Here is a 24,877-nt window from a genome sequence, read left to right as displayed (position 1 = left end):
TGAACCCACACACAGACCAGTGTACTAGGGTCACTGAACCCACACACAGACCAGTGTACTAGGGTCACTGAACCCACACACAAACCAGTGTACTAGGGTCACTGAACCCCACACACAAACCAGTGTACTAGGGTCACTGAACCCCACACACAAACCGGTGTACTAGGGGCACTGAACCCCACACACAATCCAGTGTACTAGGGGCACTGAACACAGGCGCACACACACAAGTGTACTGGGGCACTGAACACAGGTGCATACACAAGTGTATTGGGGCACTGAACACAGGCGCATACACAAGTGTATTGGGGCACTGAACACAGGCGCACACACAAGTGTACAGGGGCACTGAACACATGCGCACACACACAAGTGTACAGGGGCACTGAACACAGACGCACACACACACACACACACAAGTGTACAGGGGTACTGAACACAGACACACACACACACACGCAAGTGTACAGGGGCACTGAACACAGACACACACACACGCAAGTGTACAGGGGCACTGAACACAGACACACACACACACGCAAGTGTACAGGGGCACTGAACACAGACACACACACACACACAACTGTACAGGGGCACTGAACACAGACACACACACACACCCAAGTGTAAAGTGGCACTGAACACAGACACACACACACACCCAAGTGTACAGGGGCACTGAACACAGACACACACACACACACACAAGTGTACAGGGGCACTGAACACAGACACACACACAAGTGTAAAGGGGCACTGAACACAGGCGTACGCAGACGCGTTCTATGGACACTGAACACAGACATACATGCACAGGCGCACACACAAGTGTACTGGGGCACTGAACACAGGCGCACACACAAGTGTACTGGGGCACTGAACCCACACACAAACCAGTGTACTAGGGGCACTGAACCCACACACAAACCAGTGTACTAGGGGCACTGAACCCACACACAAACCAGTGCACTAGGGGCACTGAACCCACACACAAACCAGTGTACTAGGGGCACTGAACCCACACGCAAACAAGTGTACTAGGGGCACTGAACCCACATACACACAAGTTTAATGGGGCACTGAACACAGACACACACAGAAGTGTACAGAGGCACTGAACACAGACGCACACACAAATGTACTGTGGCACTGAACACATGCACACACAAGTATATTGGGGCACTGAACCCACACACAATCCAGTGCACTAGGGGCACTGAACCCACACACAATCCAGTGCACTAGGGGCACTGAACCCAGACACAAATCAGTGCACTAGGGGCACTGAACCCAGACACAAACCAGTGCACTAGGGGCACTGAACCCACACACAAACCAGTGTACTAGGGGCACTAAACACAGGCGCACACACACATACTACGGACACTGAACACAGGCGCACACACAAGTGTACTGGGGCACTGAACACAGACGCACACACAAGTGTACTGGGGCACTGAACACAGGCGCACACACAAGTGTACAGGGGCACTGAACACAGGCGCACACACACAAGTGTACAGGGGCACTGAACACAGACACACACACACAAGTGTACAGGGGCACTGAACATAGTCACACGCACACAAGTGTACAGAGGCACTGAACATAGTCACACACAAGTGTACAGGGGCACTGAACATAGTCACACACACAAGTGTACAGGGGCACTGAACATAGTCATACACACAAGTGTACAGGGGCACTGAACATAGTCACACACACAAGTGTACAGGGGCACTGAACATAGTCACACACACAAGTGTACAGGGGCACTGAACACAGTCACACGCACACAAGTGTACAGGGACACTGAACACAGACACACACACACAAGTGTACAGGGGCACTGAACATAGTCACACACACAAGTGTACAGGGGCACTGAACATAGTCACACACACAAGTGTACAGGGGCACTGAACATAGTCACACACACAAGTGTACAGGGGCACTGAACATAGTCACACACACAAGTGTACAGGGGCACTGAACACAGTCACACGCACACAAGTGTACAGGGACACTGAACACAGGCGCACACACACAAGTGTACAGGGGCACTGAACATAGTCGCACACACAAGTGTACAGGGGCACTGAACATAGTCACACGCACACAAGTGTACAGGGGCACTGAACATAGTCACACGCACACAAGTGTACAGGGGCACTGAACATAGTCACACGCACACAAGTGTACAGGGGCACTGAACATAGTCACACGCACACAAGTGTACAGGGGCACTGAACATAGTCACACGCACACAAGTGTACAGGGGCACTGAACATAGTCACACGCACACAAGTGTACAGGGGCACTGAACATAGTCACACACACAAGTGTACAGGGGCACTGAACACAGACACACACACACACACACACACACAAGTGTACTGGGGCACTGAACACAGGCGTGCACACAAGTGTACTGGGACACTGAACACAGGCGCGCACACACATAATACGGACACTGAACACAGGCGCACACACACAAGTGTACTGGGGCACTGAACACAGACGCACACAGAAGTATACTGGGGCACTGAACACAGATGCACATACAAGTGTACAGGGGCACTGAACACAGACGCACACACACATACTACGGACACTGAACACAGGCGCATACACAGAAGTGTACTGGGGCACTGAACACAGGCGCATACACAAGTGTACTGGGGCACTGAACACAGACGCACACACAAGTATACTGGGGCACTGAACACAGGCGCACACACAAGTATACTGGGGCACTGAACACAGGCGCACACACAAGTGTACTGGGGCACTGAACATAGTCGCACACACAAGTGTACAGGGGCACTGAACATAGTCACACACACAAGTGTACAGGGGCACTGAACATAGTCACACACACAAGTGTACAGGGGCACTGAACATAGTCACACACACAAGTGTACAGGGGCACTGAACATAGTCACACACACAAGTGTACAGGGGCACTGAACATAGTCACACAAGTGTACAGGGGCACTGAACATAGTCACACACACAAGTGTACAGGGGCACTAAACATAGTCACACGCACACAAGTGTACAGGGACACTGAACACAGGCGCACACACACAAGTGTACATGTGCACTGAACACAGACGCACACACAAGTGTACTGTGGCACTGAACACATGCACACACAAGTATATTGGGGCACTGAACCCACACACAAACCAGTGTACTAGGGTCACTGAACCCACACACAAACCAGTGTACTAGGGTCACTGAACCCACACACAAACCAGTGTACTAGGGGCACTGAACCCACACACAAACCAGTGTACTAGGGGCACTGAACCCACACACAAACCAGTGCACTAGGGGCACTGAACCCACACACAAACCAGTGTACTAGGGGCACTGAACCCACACGCAAACCAGTGTACTAGGGGCACTGAACCCACATACACACACAAGTTTAATGGGGCACTGAACACAGACACACACAGAAGTGTACAGAGGCACTGAACACAGACGCACACACAAGTGTACTGTGGCACTGAACACATGCACACACAAATATATTGGGGCACTGAACCCACACACAATCCAGTGCACTAGGGGCACTGAACCCACACACAATCCAGTGCACTAGGGGCACTGAACCCAGACACAAACCAGTGCACTAGGGGCACTGAACCCAGACACAAACCAGTGCACTAGGGGCACTGAACCCACACACAAACCAGTGTACTAGGGGCACTGAACCCACACACAAACCAGTGTACTAGGGGCACTGAACCCACACGCAAACAAGTGTACTAGTGGCACTGAACCCACATACACACACGTTTAATGGGGCACTGAACACAGACACACACAGAAGTGTACAGAGGCACTGAACACAGGCGCACACACAAGTGTACTGGGGCACTGAACACAGGCGCACACACATGTGTACTGGGGCACTGAACACAGGCGCACGCACACGCGTACTACAGACACTGAACACACACAAGTGTACTGGGGCACTGAACACAGGCGCACACACAAGTGTACTGGGGCACTGAACACAGGCGCACACACAAGTGTACTGGGGCACTGAACCCACACACAATCCAGTGTACTAGGGGCACTGAACCTGCATACACACAAGTTTAATGGGGCACTGAACACAGACGCACACACAAGTGTACTGGGGCACTGAACATAGTCACACACACACACACAAGTGTACAGGGGTACTGAACACAGACACACACGTGTACAGGGACACTGAACACAGACACACACACACACACACAAGTGTACTGGGGCACTGAACACAGGCGTGCACACACATAATACGGACACTGAACACAGGCGCACACACACAAGTGTACTGGGGCACTGAACACAGACGCACACAGAAGTATACTGGGGCACTGAACACAGACGCACATACAAGTGTACAGGGGCACTGAACACAGACGCACACACACATACTACGGACACTGAACACAGGCGCATACACACAAGTGTACTGGGGCACTGAACACAGGCGCATACACAAGTGTACTGGGACACTGAACACAGGCGCGCACACACATAATACGGACACTGAACACAGGCGCACACACACAAGTGTACTGGGGCACTGAACACAGATGCACACAGAAGTATACTGGGGCACTGAACACAGACGCACATACAAGTGTACAGGGGCACTGAAAACAGACACACACACACAAGTGTATAGGGGCACTGAACACAGACACACACACACACACACACACAAGTGTACAGGGGCACTGAACACAGACACACACACACACACACACACAAGTGTACAGGGGCACTGAACACAGACGCACACAAGTGTACAGGGGCACTGAACACAGGCGTACGCAGACGCGTACTACGGACACTGAACACAGACATACATGCACAAGTGTACTGGGGCACTGAACACAGGCGTGCACAAAAGTGTACTGGGGCACTGAACACAGGCGCGCACAAACATACTTCGGACACTAAACACAGGCGCACACAAACATACTTCGGACACTGAACACTGGCGCACACACACAAGTGTACTGGGGCACTGAACACAGGCGCATACACAAGTGTACTGGGGCACTGAATACAGACGCACACACAAGTATACTGGGGCACTGAACACGGGCGCACACACAAGTATACTGGGGCACTGAACACAGGCGCACACACAAGTATACTGGGGCACTGAACACAGGCGCACACACAAGTATACTGGGGCACTGAACACAGGCGCACACACAAGTATACTGGGGCACTGAACACAGGCACACACACAAGTATACTGGGGCACTGAACACAGGCGCACACACAAGTATACTGGGGCACTGAACACAGGCGCACACACACAAGTGTACAGGGGCACTGAACACAGACACACACACACACACACAAGTGTACAGGGGTACTGAACACAGACACACACACACAAGTGTACAGGGGTACTGAACACAGACACAAACACACAAGTGTACAGGGGCACTGAACACAGACACACACACACACGCAAGTGTACAGGGGCACTGAACACAGACACACACACACACACACACAACTGTACAGGGGCACTGAACACAGACACACACACACACACACACAACTGTACAGGGGCACTGAACACAGACACACACACACACACAAGTGTACAGGGGCACTGAAAACAGACACACACACACAAGTGTACAGGGGCACTGAACACAGACACACACACACACACACACAAGTGTACAGGGGCACTGAACACAGACGCACACAAGTGTACAGGGGCACTGAACACAGGCGTACGCAGACGCGTACTACGGACACTGAACACAGACATACATGCACAAGTGTACTGGGGCACTGAACACAGGCCTGCACAAAAGTGTACTGGGGCACTGAACACAGGCGCGCACAAACATACTTCGGACACTAAACACAGGCGCACACAAACATACTTCGGACACTGAACACTGGCGCACACACACAAGTGTACTGGGGCACTGAATACAGGCGCATACACAAGTGTACAGGGGCACTGAACACAGGCGTACGCAGACGCGTACTCCAGACACTGAACACAGACATACATGCACAAGTGTACTGGGGCACTGAACACAGGCGTGCACAAAAGTGTACTGAGGCACTGAACACAGGCGCACACAAACATACTTCGGACACTGAACACAGGCGCGCACACACACACACAAGTTTACTGGGGCACTGAACACAGGCCCACACACAAGTATACTGGGGCACTGAACACAGGCGCACACACAAGTATACTGGGGCACTGAACACAGGCGCACACACAAGTATACTGGGGCACTGAACACAGGCGCACACACAAGTATACAGGGGCACCGAACACAGACACATACACACAAGTGTACAGGGGCACTGAACACAGACGCAAACAAGTGTACAGGGGCACTGAACACAGGCGCACGCACACGCGTACTACGGACACTGATCACAGACATACACGCACAAGTATACAGGGGCACTGAACACAGGCGCACACACAAGTATACTGGGGCACTGAACACAGGCGCACACACAAGTATACTGGGGCACTGAACACAGGCGCACACACACATACTTCGGACACTGAACACTGGCGCGCACACACACAAGTGTACTGGGGCACTGAACACAGACGCACACACAAGTATACTGGGGCACTGAACACAGGCGCACACACACATACTTCGGACACTGAACACTGGCGCGCACACACACAAGTGTACTGGGGCACTGAACACAGACGCACACACAAGTGTACAGGGGCACTGAACACAGGCGCACGCACACGCGTACTACGGACACTGAACACAGACATACACGCACAAGTGTACTGGGGCACTGAACACAGGCGCACACACAAGTATACTGGGGCACTGAACACAGGCGCACACACACATACTTCGGACACTGAACACTGGCGCGCACACACACAAGTGTACTGGGGCACTGAACACAGACGCACACACAAGTGTACTGGGGCACTGAACACAGGCGCACACACAAGTGTACTGGGGCACTGAACACAGGCGCACACACACAAGTGTACAGGGGCACTGAACACAGACACACACACAAGTGTACAGGGGCACTGAAAACAGACACACACACACAAGTGTATTGGGGCACTGAACACAGACACACACACACACAAGTGTACAGGGGCACTGAACACAGACACACACACACACACACACAAGTGTACAGGGGCACTGAACACAGACGCACACAAGTGTACAGAGGCACTGAACACAGGCGTACGCAGACGCGTACTACGGACACTGAACACAGACATACATGCACAAGTGTACTGGGGCACTGAACACAGGCGTGCACAAAAGTGTACTGGGGCACTGAACACAGGCGCGCACAAACATACTTCGGACACTAAACACAGGCGCACACAAACATACTTCGGACACTGAACACTGGCGCACACACACAAGTGTACTGGGGCACTGAACACAGGCGCATACACAAGTGTACAGGGGCACCGAACACAGACACATACACACAAGTGTACAGGGGCACTGAACACAGACGCACACAAGTGTACAGGGGCACTGAACACAGGCGCACGCACACGCGTACTACGGACACTGAACACAGGCGCACGCACACGCGTACTACGGACACTGAACACAGGCGCACGCACACGCGTACTACGGACACTGAACACAGACATACACGCACAAGTGTACTGGGGCACTGAACACAGTCATACACGCACAAGTGTACTGGGGCACTGAACACAGACATACACGCACAAGTTTTCTGGGGCACTGAACACAGTTGTGCACACAAGTGTACTGGGGCACTGAACACAGGCGTGCACACAAGTGTACTGTGGCACTGAACACAGGCGCACACACACATACTTCGGACACTGAACACTGGCGCACACACACAAGTGTACTGGGGCACTGAACACAGGCGCATACACAAGTTTACTGGGGCACTGGACACAGACGCACACAAGTGTACAGGGGCACTGGACACAGACGCACACAAGTCTACAGGGGCACTGGACACAGACGCACACAAGTCTACAGGGGCACTGAACACAGGCGCACGCAGACGCGTGCGACGGACACTGAACACAGACATACACGTACAAGTGTACTGGGGCACTGAACACAGGCGCACACACAAGTGTACTGGGGCACTGAACACAGGCGCACACACACATACTACGGACACTGAACACAGACGCACACACACAAGTATACTGGGGACACTGAACACAGACGCACACACAAGTATACTGGGGCACTGAACACAGGCGCACACACACATACTACGGACACTGAACAGAAGCGCACACACACAAGTGTACTGGGGCACTGAACACAGGCGCGCACACATACTACGGACACTGAACACAGACGCACACACAAGTGTACTGGGGCACTGAACACAGGCGTACGCACACACATACTACGGACACTGAACAGAAGCGCACACACACGCGTACTACGGACACTGAACACAGGCGCACGCACACGCGTACTACGGACACTGAACACAGACATACACGCACAAGTGTACTGGGGCACTGAACACAGTCATACACGCACAAGTGTACTGGGGCACTGAACACAGACATACACGCACAAGTTTTCTGGGGCACTGAACACAGTTGTGCACACAAGTGTACTGGGGCACTGAACACAGGCGTGCACACAAGTGTACTGTGGCACTGAACACAGGCGCACACACACATACTTCGGACACTGAACACTGGCGCACACACACAAGTGTACTGGGGCACTGAACACAGGCGCATACACAAGTTTACTGGGGCACTGAACACAGACGCACACACAAGTGTACTGGGGCACTGAACACAGACACACACACACAAGTGTACAGGGGCACTGGACACAGACGCACACAAGTGTACAGGGGCACTGGACACAGACGCACACAAGTCTACAGGGGCACTGAACACAGGCGCACGCAGACGCGTGCGACGGACACTGAACACAGACATACACGTACTAGTGTACTGGGGCACTGAACACAGGCGCACACACAAGTGTACTGGGGCACTGAACACAGGCGCACACACACATACTACGGACACTGAACACAGACGCACACACACAAGTATACTGGGGACACTGAACACAGACGCACACACATACTACGAACACTGAACACAGACGCACACACAAGTGTACTGGGGCACCGAACACAGGCGCACACACAAGTATACTGGGGCACCGAACACAGGCGCACACACAAGTGTACAGGGGCACCGAACACAGACACATACACACAAGTGTACAGGGGCACTGAACACAGACGCACACAAGTGTACAGGGGCACTGAACACAGGCGCACGCACACGCGTACTACGGACACTGAACACAGGCTTACGCACACGCGTACTACGGACACTGAACACAGGCGCACGCACACGCGTACTACGGACACTGAACACAGACATACACGCACAAGTGTACTGGGGCACTGAACACAGTCATACACGCACAAGTGTACTGGGGCACTGAACACAGACATACACGCACAAGTGTTCTGGGGCACTGAACACTGGCGCACACACAAGTTTACTGGGGCACTGAACACAGACGCACACACAAGTGTACTGGGGCACTGAACACAGGCGCACACACAAGTATACTGGGGCACTGAACACAGGCGCACACACAAGTGTACTGGGGCACTGAACACAGGCGCACATACAATTGTACTGGGGCACTGAACACAGACATACACACAAGTGTACAGGGGCACTGAACCCACACACACAAACAAGTGTACTGGGTCACTGAACACAGATGCACGCACAAGTGTACTGGGGCACTGAACCCACACACACAAACAAGTGTACTAGGGGCACTGAACCCACACACGCACACACAAACAAGTGTACTAGGGGCACAAAACGCACACACTAACCAGTGTACTAGGGGCACTTAACCCACACACAAACCAGGGTACTAGGGGCACTGGACCCACACACAAACCATTGTACTAGGGGCACTGAACCCACACACAAACCACTGTACTAGGGGCACTGAACCCATACACAAACCAGGGTACTAGGGGCACTGGACTCACAAACAAACCAGTGTACTAGGGGCACCTAAACCACACACAAACAGTGTACTAGGGGCACTGAACCCACACACAAACCAGTGTACTAGGGGCACTGAACTCACACACAAACCAGTGTACTAGGGGCACCTAACCCACACACAAACAAGTGTACTAGGGGCACTGAACCCACACACACACACAAGTTTAATGGGGCACTGAACACAGACGCACACAAGTGTACTTTGGCACTGAACACAGGCGCGCACACACATACTACGGACACTGAACAGAGGCGCACACACACAAGTTTACTGGGGCACTGAACACAGACGCACACACAAGTGTACAGGTTCACTGATCACAGACCCCCACACGTGTACTGGGGCACTGAACACACACACACACACAAGTGTACAGGGGCACTGATCACAGACCCCCACATGTGTACTGGGGCACTGAACACACACACACACACACAACTGTACAGGGGCACTGAACACAGGCACACACGCGCGTACTACAGACACTGAACACAGACATACACGCACAAGTGTACTGGGGCACTGAACACAAGCGCACACACACGTACTACGGACACTGAACACAGACATACACGCACAAGCGTACTGGGGCACTGAACACAGACATACACGCACAAGTGTACTGGTGCACTGAACACAGGCGCGCACACAAGTGTACTGGGGCACTGAAGACAGACGCACACACAAGTGTACTGGGGCAATGAACACAGTCACACACACAAGTGTACAGGGTCACTGAGCTCACACACACGCACACACAAACCAGTGTCCTGGGGCACTGAACCCACTCATAAGTTTTAATTGGGCACTGAACACAGGGGCACACACACAAGTGTACTCGGACACTGAACACAGGGGCACACACACAAGTGTACTGGGGCACTGAACACAGGCGCACACACACAAGTGTACAGGGGCACTGAACACAGGCGCACGCACACGCGTACTACGGACACTGAATACAGACATACACGCCCAAGTGTACTGGGGCACTGAACACAGACACACACACAAGTGTACAGGGTCACTGAACTCACACACACGCACACACAAACCAGTGTACTAGGGGCACTGAATGCACACACAAACCAGTGTACTGGGGCACTGAACACAGGTGCACACACAAGTGCACTGGGGCACTGAACACAGGCGCACACACAAGTATACTGGGGCACTGAACACAGGCGCACACACAAGTGTACTGGGGCACTGAACACAGGCGCACATACAATTGTACTGGGGCACTGAACACAGACGTACACACACATACTTCGGACACTGAACACTGGCGCACACACACAAGTGTACTGGGGCACTGAACACAGGCGCATACACAAGTTTACTGGGGCACTGAACACAGACGCACACACAAGTGTACTGGGGCACTGAACACAGACACACACACACAAGTGTACAGGGGCACTGGACACAGACGCACACAAGTGTACAGGGGCACTGGACACAGACGCACACAAGTCTACAGGGGCACTGGACACAGACGCACACAAGTCTACAGGGGCACTGAACACAGGCGCACGCAGACGCGTGCGACGGACACTGAACACAGACATACACGTACAAGTGTACTGGGGCACTGAACACAGGCGCACACACAAGTGTACTGGGGCACTGAACACAGGCGCACACACACATACTACGGACACTGAACACAGACGCACACACACAAGTATACTGGGGACACTGAACACAGACGCACACACAAGTATACTGGGGCACTGAACACAGGCGCACACACACATACTACGGACACTGAACAGAAGCGCACACACACAAGTGTACTGGGGCACTGAACACAGGCGCGCACACATACTACGGACACTGAACACAGACGCACACACAAGTGTACTGGGGCACTGAACACAGGCGTACGCACACACATACTACGGACACTGAACAGAAGCGCACACACACGCGTACTACGGACACTGAACACAGGCGCACGCACACGCGTACTACGGACACTGAACACAGACATACACGCACAAGTGTACTGGGGCACTGAACACAGTCATACACGCACAAGTGTACTGGGGCACTGAACACAGACATACACGCACAAGTTTTCTGGGGCACTGAACACAGTTGTGCACACAAGTGTACTGGGGCACTGAACACAGGCGTGCACACAAGTGTACTGTGGCACTGAACACAGGCGCACACACACATACTTCGGACACTGAACACTGGCGCACACACACAAGTGTACTGGGGCACTGAACACAGGCGCATACACAAGTTTACTGGGGCACTGAACACAGACGCACACACAAGTGTACTGGGGCACTGAACACAGACGCACACACACAAGTGTACAGGGGCACTGGACACAGACGCACACAAGTGTACAGGGGCACTGGACACAGACGCACACAAGTCTACAGGGGCACTGAACACAGGCGCACGCAGACGCGTGCGACGGACACTGAACACAGACATACACGTACAAGTGTACTGGGGCACTGAACACAGGCGCACACACAAGTGTACTGGGGCACTGAACACAGGCGCACACACACATACTACGGACACTGAACACAGACGCACACACACAAGTATACTGGGGACACTGAACACAGACGCACACACATACTACGAACACTGAACACAGACGCACACACAAGTGTACTGGGGCACCGAACACAGGCGCACACACAAGTATACTGGGGCACCGAACACAGGCGCACACACAAGTGTACAGGGGCACCGAACACAGACACATACACACAAGTGTACAGGGGCACTGAACACAGACGCACACAAGTGTACAGGGGCACTGAACACAGGCGCACGCACACGCGTACTACGGACACTGAACACAGGCTTACGCACACGCGTACTACGGACACTGAACACAGGCGCACGCACACGCGTACTACGGACACTGAACACAGACATACACGCACAAGTGTACTGGGGCACTGAACACAGTCATACACGCACAAGTGTACTGGGGCACTGAACACAGACATACACGCACAAGTGTTCTGGGGCACTGAACACTGGCGCACACACAAGTTTACTGGGGCACTGAACACAGACGCACACACAAGTGTACTGGGGCACTGAACACAGGCGCACACACAAGTATACTGGGGCACTGAACACAGGCGCACACACAAGTGTACTGGGGCACTGAACACAGGCGCACATACAATTGTACTGGGGCACTGAACACAGACGTACACACAAGTGTACAGGGGCACTGAACCCACACACACAAACAAGTGTACTGGGTCACTGAACACAGATGCACGCACAAGTGTACTGGGGCACTGAACCCACACACACAAACAAGTGTACTAGGGGCACTGAACCCACACACGCACACACAAACAAGTGTACTAGGGGCACAAAACGCACACACTAACCAGTGTACTAGGGGCACTTAACCCACACACAAACCAGGGTACTAGGGGCACTGGACCCACACACAAACCATTGTACTAGGGGCACTGAACCCACACACAAACCACTGTACTAGGGGCACTGAACCCATACACAAACCAGGGTACTAGGGGCACTGGACTCACAAACAAACCAGTGTACTAGGGGCACCTAAACCACACACAAACAGTGTACTAGGGGCACTGAACCCACACACAAACCAGTGTACTAGGGGCACTGAACTCACACACAAACCAGTGTACTAGGGGCACCTAACCCACACACAAACAAGTGTACTAGGGGCACTGAACCCACACACACACACAAGTTTAATGGGGCACTGAACACAGACGCACACAAGTGTACTTTGGCACTGAACACAGGCGCGCACACACATACTACGGACACTGAACAGAGGCGCACACACACAAGTTTACTGGGGCACTGAACACAGACGCACACACAAGTGTACAGGTTCACTGATCACAGACCCCCACACGTGTACTGGGGCACTGAACACACACACACACACAAGTGTACAGGGGCACTGATCACAGACCCCCACATGTGTACTGGGGCACTGAACACACACACACACACACAACTGTACAGGGGCACTGAACACAGGCACACACGCGCGTACTACAGACACTGAACACAGACATACACGCACAAGTGTACTGGGGCACTGAACACAAGCGCACACACACGTACTACGGACACTGAACACAGACATACACGCACAAGCGTACTGGGGCACTGAACACAGACATACACGCACAAGTGTACTGGTGCACTGAACACAGGCGCGCACACAAGTGTACTGGGGCACTGAAGACAGACGCACACACAAGTGTACTGGGGCAATGAACACAGTCACACACACAAGTGTACAGGGTCACTGAGCTCACACACACGCACACACAAACCAGTGTCCTGGGGCACTGAACCCACTCATAAGTTTTAATTGGGCACTGAACACAGGGGCACACACACAAGTGTACTCGGACACTGAACACAGGGGCACACACACAAGTGTACTGGGGCACTGAACACAGGCGCACACACACAAGTGTACAGGGGCACTGAACACAGGCGCACGCACACGCGTACTACGGACACTGAATACAGACATACACGCCCAAGTGTACTGGGGCACTGAACACAGACACACACACAAGTGTACAGGGTCACTGAACTCACACACACGCACACACAAACCAGTGTACTAGGGGCACTGAATGCACACACAAACCAGTGTACTGGGGCACTGAACACAGGTGCACACACAAGTGCACTGGGGCACTGAACACAGGCGCACACACAAGTATACTGGGGCACTGAACACAGGCGCACACACAAGTGTACTGGGGCACTGAACACAGGCGCACATACAATTGTACTGGGGCACTGAACACAGACGTACACACAAGTGTACAGGGGCACTGAACCCACACACACAAACAAGTGTACTGGGTCACTGAACACAGATGCACGCACAAGTGTACTGGGGCACTGAACCCACACACACAAACAAGTGTACTAGGGGCACTGAACCCACACACGCACACACAAACAAGTGTACTAGGGGCACAAAACGCACACACTAACCAGTGTACTAGGGGCACTTAACCCACACACAAACCAGGGTACTAGGGGCACTGGACCCACACACAAACCATTGTACTAGGGGCACTGAACCCACACACAAACCACTGTACTAGGGGCACTGAACCCATACACAAACCAGGGTACTAGGGGCACTGGACTCACAAACAAACCAGTGTACTAGGGGCACCTAAACCACACACAAACAGTGTACTAGGGGCACTGAACCCACACACAAACCAGTGTACTAGGGGCACTGAACTCACACACAAACCAGTGTACTAGGGGCACCTAACCCACACACAAACAAGTGTACTAGGGGCACTGAACCCACACACACACACAAGTTTAATGGGGCACTGAACACAGACGCACACAAGTGTACTTTGGCACTGAACACAGGCGCGCACACACATACTACGGACACTGAACAGAGGCGCACACACACAAGTTTACTGGGGCACTGAACACAGACGCACACACAAGTGTACAGGTTCACTGATCACAGACCCCCACACGTGTACTGGGGCACTGAACACACACACACACACAAGTGTACAGGGGCACTGATCACAGACCCCCACATGTGTACTGGGGCACTGAACACACACACACACACACAACTGTACAGGGGCACTGAACACAGGCACACACGCGCGTACTACAGACACTGAACACAGACATACACGCACAAGTGTACTGGGGCACTGAACACAAGCGCACACACACGTACTACGGACACTGAACACAGACATACACGCACAAGCGTACTGGGGCACTGAACACAGACATACACGCACAAGTGTACTGGTGCACTGAACACAGGCGCGCACACAAGTGTACTGGGGCACTGAAGACAGACGCACACACAAGTGTACTGGGGCAATGAACACAGTCACACACACAAGTGTACAGGGTCACTGAGCTCACACACACGCACACACAAACCAGTGTCCTGGGGCACTGAACCCACTCATAAGTTTTAATTGGGCACTGAACACAGGGGCACACACACAAGTGTACTCGGACACTGAACACAGGGGCACACACACAAGTGTACTGGGGCACTGAACACAGGCGCACACACACAAGTGTACAGGGGCACTGAACACAGGCGCACGCACACGCGTACTACGGACACTGAATACAGACATACACGCCCAAGTGTACTGGGGCACTGAACACAGACACACACACAAGTGTACAGGGTCACTGAACTCACACACACGCACACACAAACCAGTGTACTAGGGGCACTGAATGCACACACAAACCAGTGTACTGGGGCACTGAACCCACTCACAAGTTTTAATTGGGCACTGAACACAGACGCACACACAAGTGTACTCGGACACTGAACACAGGGGCACACACACAAGTGTACTGGGGCACTGAACACAGGCGCACACACAAGTGCACTGGGGCACTGAACACAGGTGCATACACAAGTGCACTGGGGCACTGAACACAGGTGCATACACAAGTGCACTGGGGCACTGAATACAGGCGCACACACAAGTGTACTGGGCCACTGAACACAGGCGCACACACAAGTGTACTGGGGCACTGAACACAGGCGCACACACACATACTACAGGGACACTGAATACAGGCGCACACACACAAGTGTACAGGGGCACTGAACACAGGCGCACGCACACGCGTACTACGGACACTGAATACAGACATACACGCCCAAGTGTACAGGGGCACTGAACACAGACGCACGCCCACGCATGCTACATACACTGAATACACACACACACACAAGTGTACAGGGGCACTGAACACAGTCTCACACACACACACAAGTGTACAGGGGCACTGAACACAGTCACACACACACACAAGTGTACAGGGGCACTGAACACAGTCACACACACACACAAGTGTACAGGGGCACTGAACACAGTCACACACACACACAAGTGTACAGGGGCACTGAACACAGTCACACACACACACAAGTGTACTGGGGCACTGAACACAGTCACACACACACACAAGTGTACAGGGGCACTGAACACAGTCACACACACACAAGTGTACGGGGCACTGAACACAGTCACACACACACACAAGTGTACAGGGGCACTGAACACAGTCACACACACACACAAGTGTACAGGGGCACTGAACACAGTCACACACACACACAAGTGTACAGGGGCACTGAACACAGTCACACACACACACAAGTGTACAGGGGCACTGAACACAGTCACACACACACACAAGTGTACAGGGGCACTGAACACAGTCACACACACACAAGTGTACAGGGGCACTGAACACAGTCACACACACACACAAGTGTACAGGGGCACTGAACACAGTCACACACACACACAAGTGTACAGGGGCACTGAACACAGTCACACACACACACAAGTGTACAGGGGCACTGAACACAGTCACACACACACACAAGTGTACAGGGGCACTGAACACAGTCACACACACACACAAGTGTACAGGGGCACTGAACACAGTCACACACACACACAAGTGTACAGGGGCACTGAACACAGTCACACACACACACAAGTGTACAGGGGCACTGAACACAGTCACACACACACACAAGTGTACAGGGGCACTGAACACAGTCACACACACACACAAGTGTACAGGGGCACTGAACACAGTCACACACACACACAAGTGTACAGGGGCACTGAACACAGTCACACACACACACAAGTGTACAGGGGCACTGAACACAGTCACACACACACACAAGTGTACAGGGGCACTGAACACAGTCACACACACACACAAGTGTACAGGGGCACTGAACACAGTCACACACACGAGTGTACAGGGGCACTAAACACAGACACACACACACACAAGTGTACAGGGGCACTGAACACAGACACACACACAAGTGTACAGGGGCACTGAACACAGACACACACACAAGTGTACAGGGGTACTGAACACAGACACACACACAAGTGTACAGGGGCACTGAACACAGACCCCCACACGTGTACTGGGGCACTGAACACAGGCGCACGCACGAGTGTACTGGGGCGCTGAACGCGGACGCGCACACAAGTGTACTGGGGCGTTGAACGCGGACGCGCACACAAGTGTACTGGGGCGCTGAACGCGGACGCGCACACACAAGTGTACTGTGGAGCTGAACGCGGACGCGCACACACGAGTGTACTGAGACGCTGATCACGGACGCGCACACACGAGTGTACTAGCGGCGCTGATCACGGACGCGCACACACGAGTGTACTAGTGGCGCTGAACACAGATGCGCACACACAAGTGTACTAGGGGCACTGAGCACAGAGAAGCGCACACACGTGTACTAGGGGCACTGAACACACACACATGTACTAGGGGCACTGAACACACACGCACACACACACACTGTGTGGGTGCACTGGGGGCACCCACAATGGTGAGCAGTCCATTTTAGCACATGAGCACTTTGAAACAGTAATCCATGCCTTAATTACATACAGCTGGATTACTGTAATGCACTTTATTTTGGAGTCAGCCAGTCCTCCCTCAAACGCCTCCAGTTGGGGCAGAACGCTGCTGCCTGGCTGCTAACCGGGGTAACATAAGAGGGAGCACATAACTCCCATTCTGGCCTTCCTCCACTGGCTGCCTTTGCATTTTAGAGTTTGTTTTAAGATTCTCTTATTTGTTTTTAAGTCCTTAAATGGACTCGTCCCACCTTACCTCTCTGAGCTCCTCCATTTGCATGTGCCTGCACGGTGCCTCTGGTCAGCTGATGAGCTGCTCCTGGAGGTACCGAGGTCCAGGCTTAAGCTCAGAGGGGATCGAGCCTTTTCGATTGCAGCTCCAAATTTATGGAATGAACTGCCAGTTTTTATTACACCGGTCTCTTCATTGTCCACTTTTAAAACCAGCCTCAAAACCCACTTTTTTTCTTTGGTTTTTAATTCAACATCATTTTATTTTTGCATCTTATTTGTGTATGGTTTTATTTAAATTTACTTTTCACTGGTTATTGCTTATATTGTTTTATTGGGATGTTGTTTTATTGGTCTACTGTTCTGTGTTTTATATTTTTATATTATATTTTTATACCTGCAGTGTTCAGCACTTTGTTGCCTCGCTCAAGATGACCTTAGCCATGTATTGACTCTCACCATCACTAATGTTCCTACTGGTCGTGGCTGCCCTGTATGATTCTGAAGCTGTAATATTAAGGTAACACAGCTCCAGGGTCCTGGATTTTGCGGGTTTGAGGCCCGCTCCGGGTAACTGTCTGAGGAGTGTGGTGTGTTCTCTCTGTGTCTGCGTGGGTTTCCTCCGGGTGACTGTCTGTGAGGAGTGTGGTGTGTTCTCCCTGTGTCTGCGTGGGTTTCCTCCGGGTGACTGTCTGTGAGGAGTGTGGTGTGTTCTCCCTGTGTCTGTGTGGGTTTCCTCCGGGTGACTGTCTGTGAGGAGTGTGGTGTGTTCTCCCTGTGTCCGTGTGGGTTTCCTCCGGGTGACTGTCTGTGAGGAGTGTGGTGTGTTCTCCCTGTGTCCGTGTGGGTTTCCTCCGGGTGACTGTCTGTGAGGAGTGTGGTGTGTTCTCCCTGTGTCTGTGTGGGTTTCCTCCGGGTGACTGTCTGTGAGGAGTGTGGTGTGTTCTCCCTGTGTCTGCGTGGGTTTCCTCCGGGTGACTCTCTGTGAGGAGTGTGGTGGAAGCATTTTCTGGAAGCATCATTATTATTTAACTGTAATGTCAATTTAAAAGCTGCTTTAGAGTGAATGATCTCCATCCAGTTCGATTTGTTTGGAGTGGTGTTTTTGTTCGGAGCTAATCCTCCAACATCAGCTCCTGACGTCCATCCATAAGATCCTCACATGTATGTTTTAGAATGTAGTCCAGAGCATTCTCAGAAGAGTTGGAGACTTAGCAGTTTTAGTAGTGTAAGAGCTTGTTTGTTTTGATTTTCATTTCTCAAACCAAGTCTAATGATCTTCCAGTGGAGTCCACCATATTCTCTCCAGATAAAACAAGTAAAACTGACAAGTAAAACACACCCAGACACAAGTGAATGATGTTATAATGTCCCTAAAGGGGACTCAGAATGAGAAACCCCTGAGATATTGACTAATTTAAAGGTGCAGTAGGTGATATTATTTATTTAACTAGTGCTAATAAACTGTAAATGATGAGTATGTTTAGAGAAATGTCTCATTCTGTGCAATGATGTGGTGAAATGATTTCACCACTGACTTAATTATGTTCTGAAATACAGATGTGCAGCGCTCTCGGATCTTCATAGGGAAGTGCTCAGTTCCCTTGTGAGTGAGGGGGGAGGGAGGGAGTGAGTGAGTGAGAGAGAGAGAGATGGTGAGTTTGTGCTTGTTGCTGTTCTGCTTTTGATATTCTGTGACTTGTTCCTGACCTTTTGGTATTTGTGAGGGTCGAGCGTCTCTTATTCTTTCTCTTTCCCACTTTCTCCCTTTCTCTCTCTCTCTCTCTGTCTCTCTTTTCCCCATTTCTTTCTGTTCTTTTTCCTCCCTTTGTTCTGATTTCTTTGCTTCTCCTTGTCTTTTTTCCTTTCTTTATTTCCCACTATCATTACATTTCTATTCCTGCTTTTTTATTTTTCATTTTCCTGTCATCTCTCTTGCACCCTCTGCTCTCTTTCCTTCTCTCTCTGCCTTTTCCATTGTTCCTTCCCCCTCACTCCCTCTGTCACTTTTTTGTCATTCTTCTCTTTCAGTAATTTCTCCTCCTCTTTCTTTCCCTAACCACCCCCCCCCCCCCTCCTCTCTCTGTCCCATTATACAGACAGACACAGACTGGTCTCCGTCGCTCCTTTGTTTTCAGTCGGGGCTGAGCTGCTGCAGTTAGGACGAGGAAATGGCAGACTCTCTGCCTCGTATTGATTTTGGCCTGCAGCAAAGAGAGGGAGGGGGACAGGGAGGCGGAGAGGGAAGTGGAGCGGGAGGGAGGAGGGGTGGAAGAGGTTAAAGGTCAAAGGCCAACCTGAGCAGGTTGTTCTGACTCCATATTTGTATCATGTCTCTTCCTTTTCTCTGGCAAGTGTGTGTTCAGAGCTGGACGAGCAGATACACAGACCTCTCTCTCTCTCTCTCTCTCAGATTCAAATCAGCGTTACTGGTGTTATGACTGTTATGAGAACAACAATGTTGCCAAAGCATTACAACAACAAACAATAACAGAAAATTCAAAAGAAATATATGAGCAAATTCCAAAATAATGGAAAATAGTAGTGAATAATGTGGTCTCACTTTGACCACATATTCTCTCCTCTGTCTCCACCTGTCTGAATGACCACACGCTCTCACCTGTCTCCATCTTTCTCACAGTGACCACACACTTTCTCCTGTCTGTCTCCACTGGTCTCACAGTGACCACATGCTCTCTCCTCTGTTTCCACCTGTCTCACAGTGAAGACACACTTTCTCCTGTCTGTCTCCGCGGGCCTCACAGTGACCACGTGCTCTCACGAAATTAGTCACCAACCGTCTCATATTTGGAGACTAAACACTAAAGGTATGGCATCAGATCCATGTCAAAAATCACGAGCGCGTAAAACCATTTTGTGAGGAGAAAAAAACAATAACAACAACAAAAAACCCACCACAAACCACCAAGTGAATTTAGTTTGTGAGACAGTTTTGACAATGTGTTTTTAACAATGTGGGCCATGGTCAGGGCCGTTTCTTTCAGCGAACACTATCGGTGGATGTTTCGTTAGTGCCCGCCTCTGAGAAGCCTTTTCCAAGCACTGAGATCTCTGTGTAGTTGGCCGTTCACTTGGCCGTTTCCATTTTGGAATAGAGGAAATTGGAAAACGGGACAGTATTATCCCCTTTCTGAACTCTCAAAGAAATTAACAGGACTAGGCCATGACTGTGTGTTTTCTGGAGCTGTGCTCTGGCCGAATAGAAACTATTCCTCGGTTCCTCAGACAGATACCAGTGCAAAACATGTACACAGCACAATACAGCAGTGTTTATCAAGCGTGTTTTCCTTTAGGACTTCAGGAGACTAAATGTTGGTCTAAAAATGGCCTAATCACCTCAATTTCTGTCTTAAATAGAAAAGCTTCCTGTGATGGGCAGATATACAACGAGAGCGGGTGGAATAAAATTTACTGATGGTGAGTTGATTCCCTAAAATTAGGGCTGCAACTAATGATTATTTTGATAATCAATTAATCTGTCGATTATTTTTTTGATTAATCGATTATAAATCGGATAAAAAGGAAGACAAGCCAAATTTGGTTTCCTGTCTGTTACTCGCATATTCAGGATACCATCAGTGAGAACAGCTGCTTGCTGTGGTGTGCAGAGCTTCTTCAAAACATAGTCAGCATTGCTGGGCTGTTTTTATCTGAGGTGAGAGAGAAAGTGTAGATATGGACATACACCTTTTTTAAGTTAATAACTACTTATCTAAAATGCAGACAACAATGCAGGCAAATTGAAATTACATAAATGGATATTGGGTGATGGTGCCATGTGCTGAGAATAAAAGGGAAATTCAACACATGATCAGATATCGTTAGAAAAGATAAAAGATATTTAAGATTTTAGAGAACTAATGTTGTAATTGTATAAGGAACACACAACCTGCCATTATTAAAAATTAGTGCTTACATGAAGAATTAACCCAACCGTTACATTAATTTTATTTTATCAATATTTAGCACAGTGTGTGTAATGTAATATACACTTAAAATGTAATATAAACTTGGCTGTGATACTCAAACACTAACACGCAATGCCAGTCAGAAAAGACCTTGAAAAAGGCTTTAAATATATTATTAAAAAAATGTTTGGATTTTTTTTTCTCTGAATATAACTGCCGCCACATTTAAGGTGGAACGGAAAACTCGCTAAATACAAGAGTGATATAAATTTACTAAAAATGAGACATCTTGTTTAACTACTCTAGCAGGCTCTAGTGACATTGAGTGAGAGAAAAACTAACGTCGCTAACGTTAGCTCGACTAAAACTACGGCCTGTTTGGGAACTGCTGGTCGAGCTGACACATTTAAGGTGGAAGAGAAAACTCGGGGGGAAGCTAAGGCTTGTTTGCTAAACGCGAGTGTAATATCAATGTACTATGAAAAACAAACGTTGTTTAACTACTCTAGCAGGCTCTAGTAACATTGAGTGAGAGAAAAAGTAGATTTAACTTACTATACTTCATCTCTTTCACACACAGCTCCAACAGGCTTCATTTTCAGATGCTCGTGCCGTGATGTTGTGCTGCCGTGCCATGCGAGATCAGCTGTGCACATTTTGCATCTAACGCTGTTCCTTGAAGGCGTTAATGTAAAGTGCTCCCATACTTTTGAGGACTTGGGTCGTACATTTTTCTCTCTGCTTGTGCTAACATTATCCTCTGCTGTGACCGCCTCCGCCATTTTTCAAACCCTTCTTCCAGAGTTCGTCACGTGTAGCAACTGTACCTATGTGTATAATAACTTAGACCCAACTAATCGATTATTAAATTAGTTGCAAACTATTTAAACACTCGATTTTAATTGATTTAATCGATTAGTTGTTGCAGGCCTACCTAAAATTACTGATTCTTTAAGTGGAAAGTGGAATCATTTCCACACGTCTCGTCCATCATTGCCACAGAGTCACAGTCAGTCCCTCTGACAGGGGTTTGTTGGTTTTGCGGCTGCGCTGAGAGAATTGGGTCAGTGCTGAACTTATTTTAGCAGCGTGTCTTAGAGAACTACATTTAATTTCTCCCTCAACACGTCTGTGGTGTCAATAAAACTGACTTTTACAATCAAAATCATTCTTTACACATAAAAATCACATTATATCACTTCATATGAGATTCAGAATAATATTAAAGTATTTATAAGAGCTGTTTGTGAAGACACCTTGTGTTTACTTTGTTATAAAAAAAAAATAAGCAGCAACTTGCACTGCACTGTGTAACAGCAGTGGTCGACAGTAATAAAGGAAATGTAATTAGTTACTGTACTTAAGTAGTTTTTTCATGTATCTGTAGTTTACTGAAGTATTTTCATTTTGGGTAATTTTTACTTTAACTCCACTACATTTCAAACTCAAATATCTTACTTTTTACTCCACTACATTATGAAAATCTGCCTTTCCTTTTGGTTTATGTGCAAATAAAACGCTACGTGTCTGAACAAATCTCCCATGCCAGGAAACTTGACGGATACTGTCTCCGCGCTAAAGCAAGTGAAGCTCAAGTTTTTCTGCCTAAAACCAAGTAATAAGAAAGACAGACTATTTATTTTAACTGTGGTGCATATCTGAGACCGAAGTAATCACTTGTTTCAGTTCTTAAAACCGTTATGTATTAAGAAAATTATTTGTTCAGTTAAGTTAGAGTCAGAGCTGACTACTATTCATTCATATATGACATGGTTTATGGATCTGCAGATGTCATTAATCACTCCAAAACAAGGGTGAGAATCGGTTGCAGGTTTGTGTGTTTAACCATTTACAGTGTAAATTAACACAATATTTGAAGCGAGGTCAGGACCAGAAATATTCCAAAACCTAAAAAAATGTTACAGTGAGATAAAGTCCGAAACAAAACTGAGTATCAGGCAAAAAGACAGAAAAACTAAAAATGTATTTAAGAAACAGATGGCTCAGAATTGCAGAAATAGCTCAAACCACAGGCTTACTTTGCAACTAGGAAGACAAAACAGAGCTGAAAGGAACTCTGTAATATTTTTTACCTTAAAATTACAGCTTAAAAATTGTGATGCTTCACTGAGCTGTGAGAGGGAGAATA

General features: G+C 49.9%; 1 long non-coding RNA gene across 14 annotated transcripts in view; it reads left to right on the top strand.

Annotated features, from left to right (window-relative positions):
* Positions 1-24,877, top strand: part of LOC136667952 (uncharacterized) — a 55,829-nt gene that overhangs the window by 22,660 nt on the left and 8,292 nt on the right. For 9 of the 14 annotated variants that reach the window (XR_010795440.1, XR_010795437.1, XR_010795444.1 and 6 more), the window contains one exon: positions 19,203-19,319. The exons of 4 other annotated variants lie outside the window; for them this stretch is intronic. This is a non-coding gene — a long non-coding RNA (uncharacterized lncRNA). Of the gene's footprint in view, positions 1-19,202; positions 19,320-22,195; positions 22,238-22,388; positions 22,476-24,877 lie in introns of those variants that run through there. One more of the 14 variants, XR_010795449.1, reaches the window with a different exon arrangement.

This window comes from Hoplias malabaricus, chromosome 15, assembly GCF_029633855.1.
Source record: "Hoplias malabaricus isolate fHopMal1 chromosome 15, fHopMal1.hap1, whole genome shotgun sequence".
Taxonomy (NCBI): domain Eukaryota; kingdom Metazoa; phylum Chordata; class Actinopteri; order Characiformes; family Erythrinidae; genus Hoplias; species Hoplias malabaricus.
The sequence above is the reverse complement of the archived record's forward strand: the minus strand, read 5'-3'. Positions and strand labels throughout refer to the sequence as shown.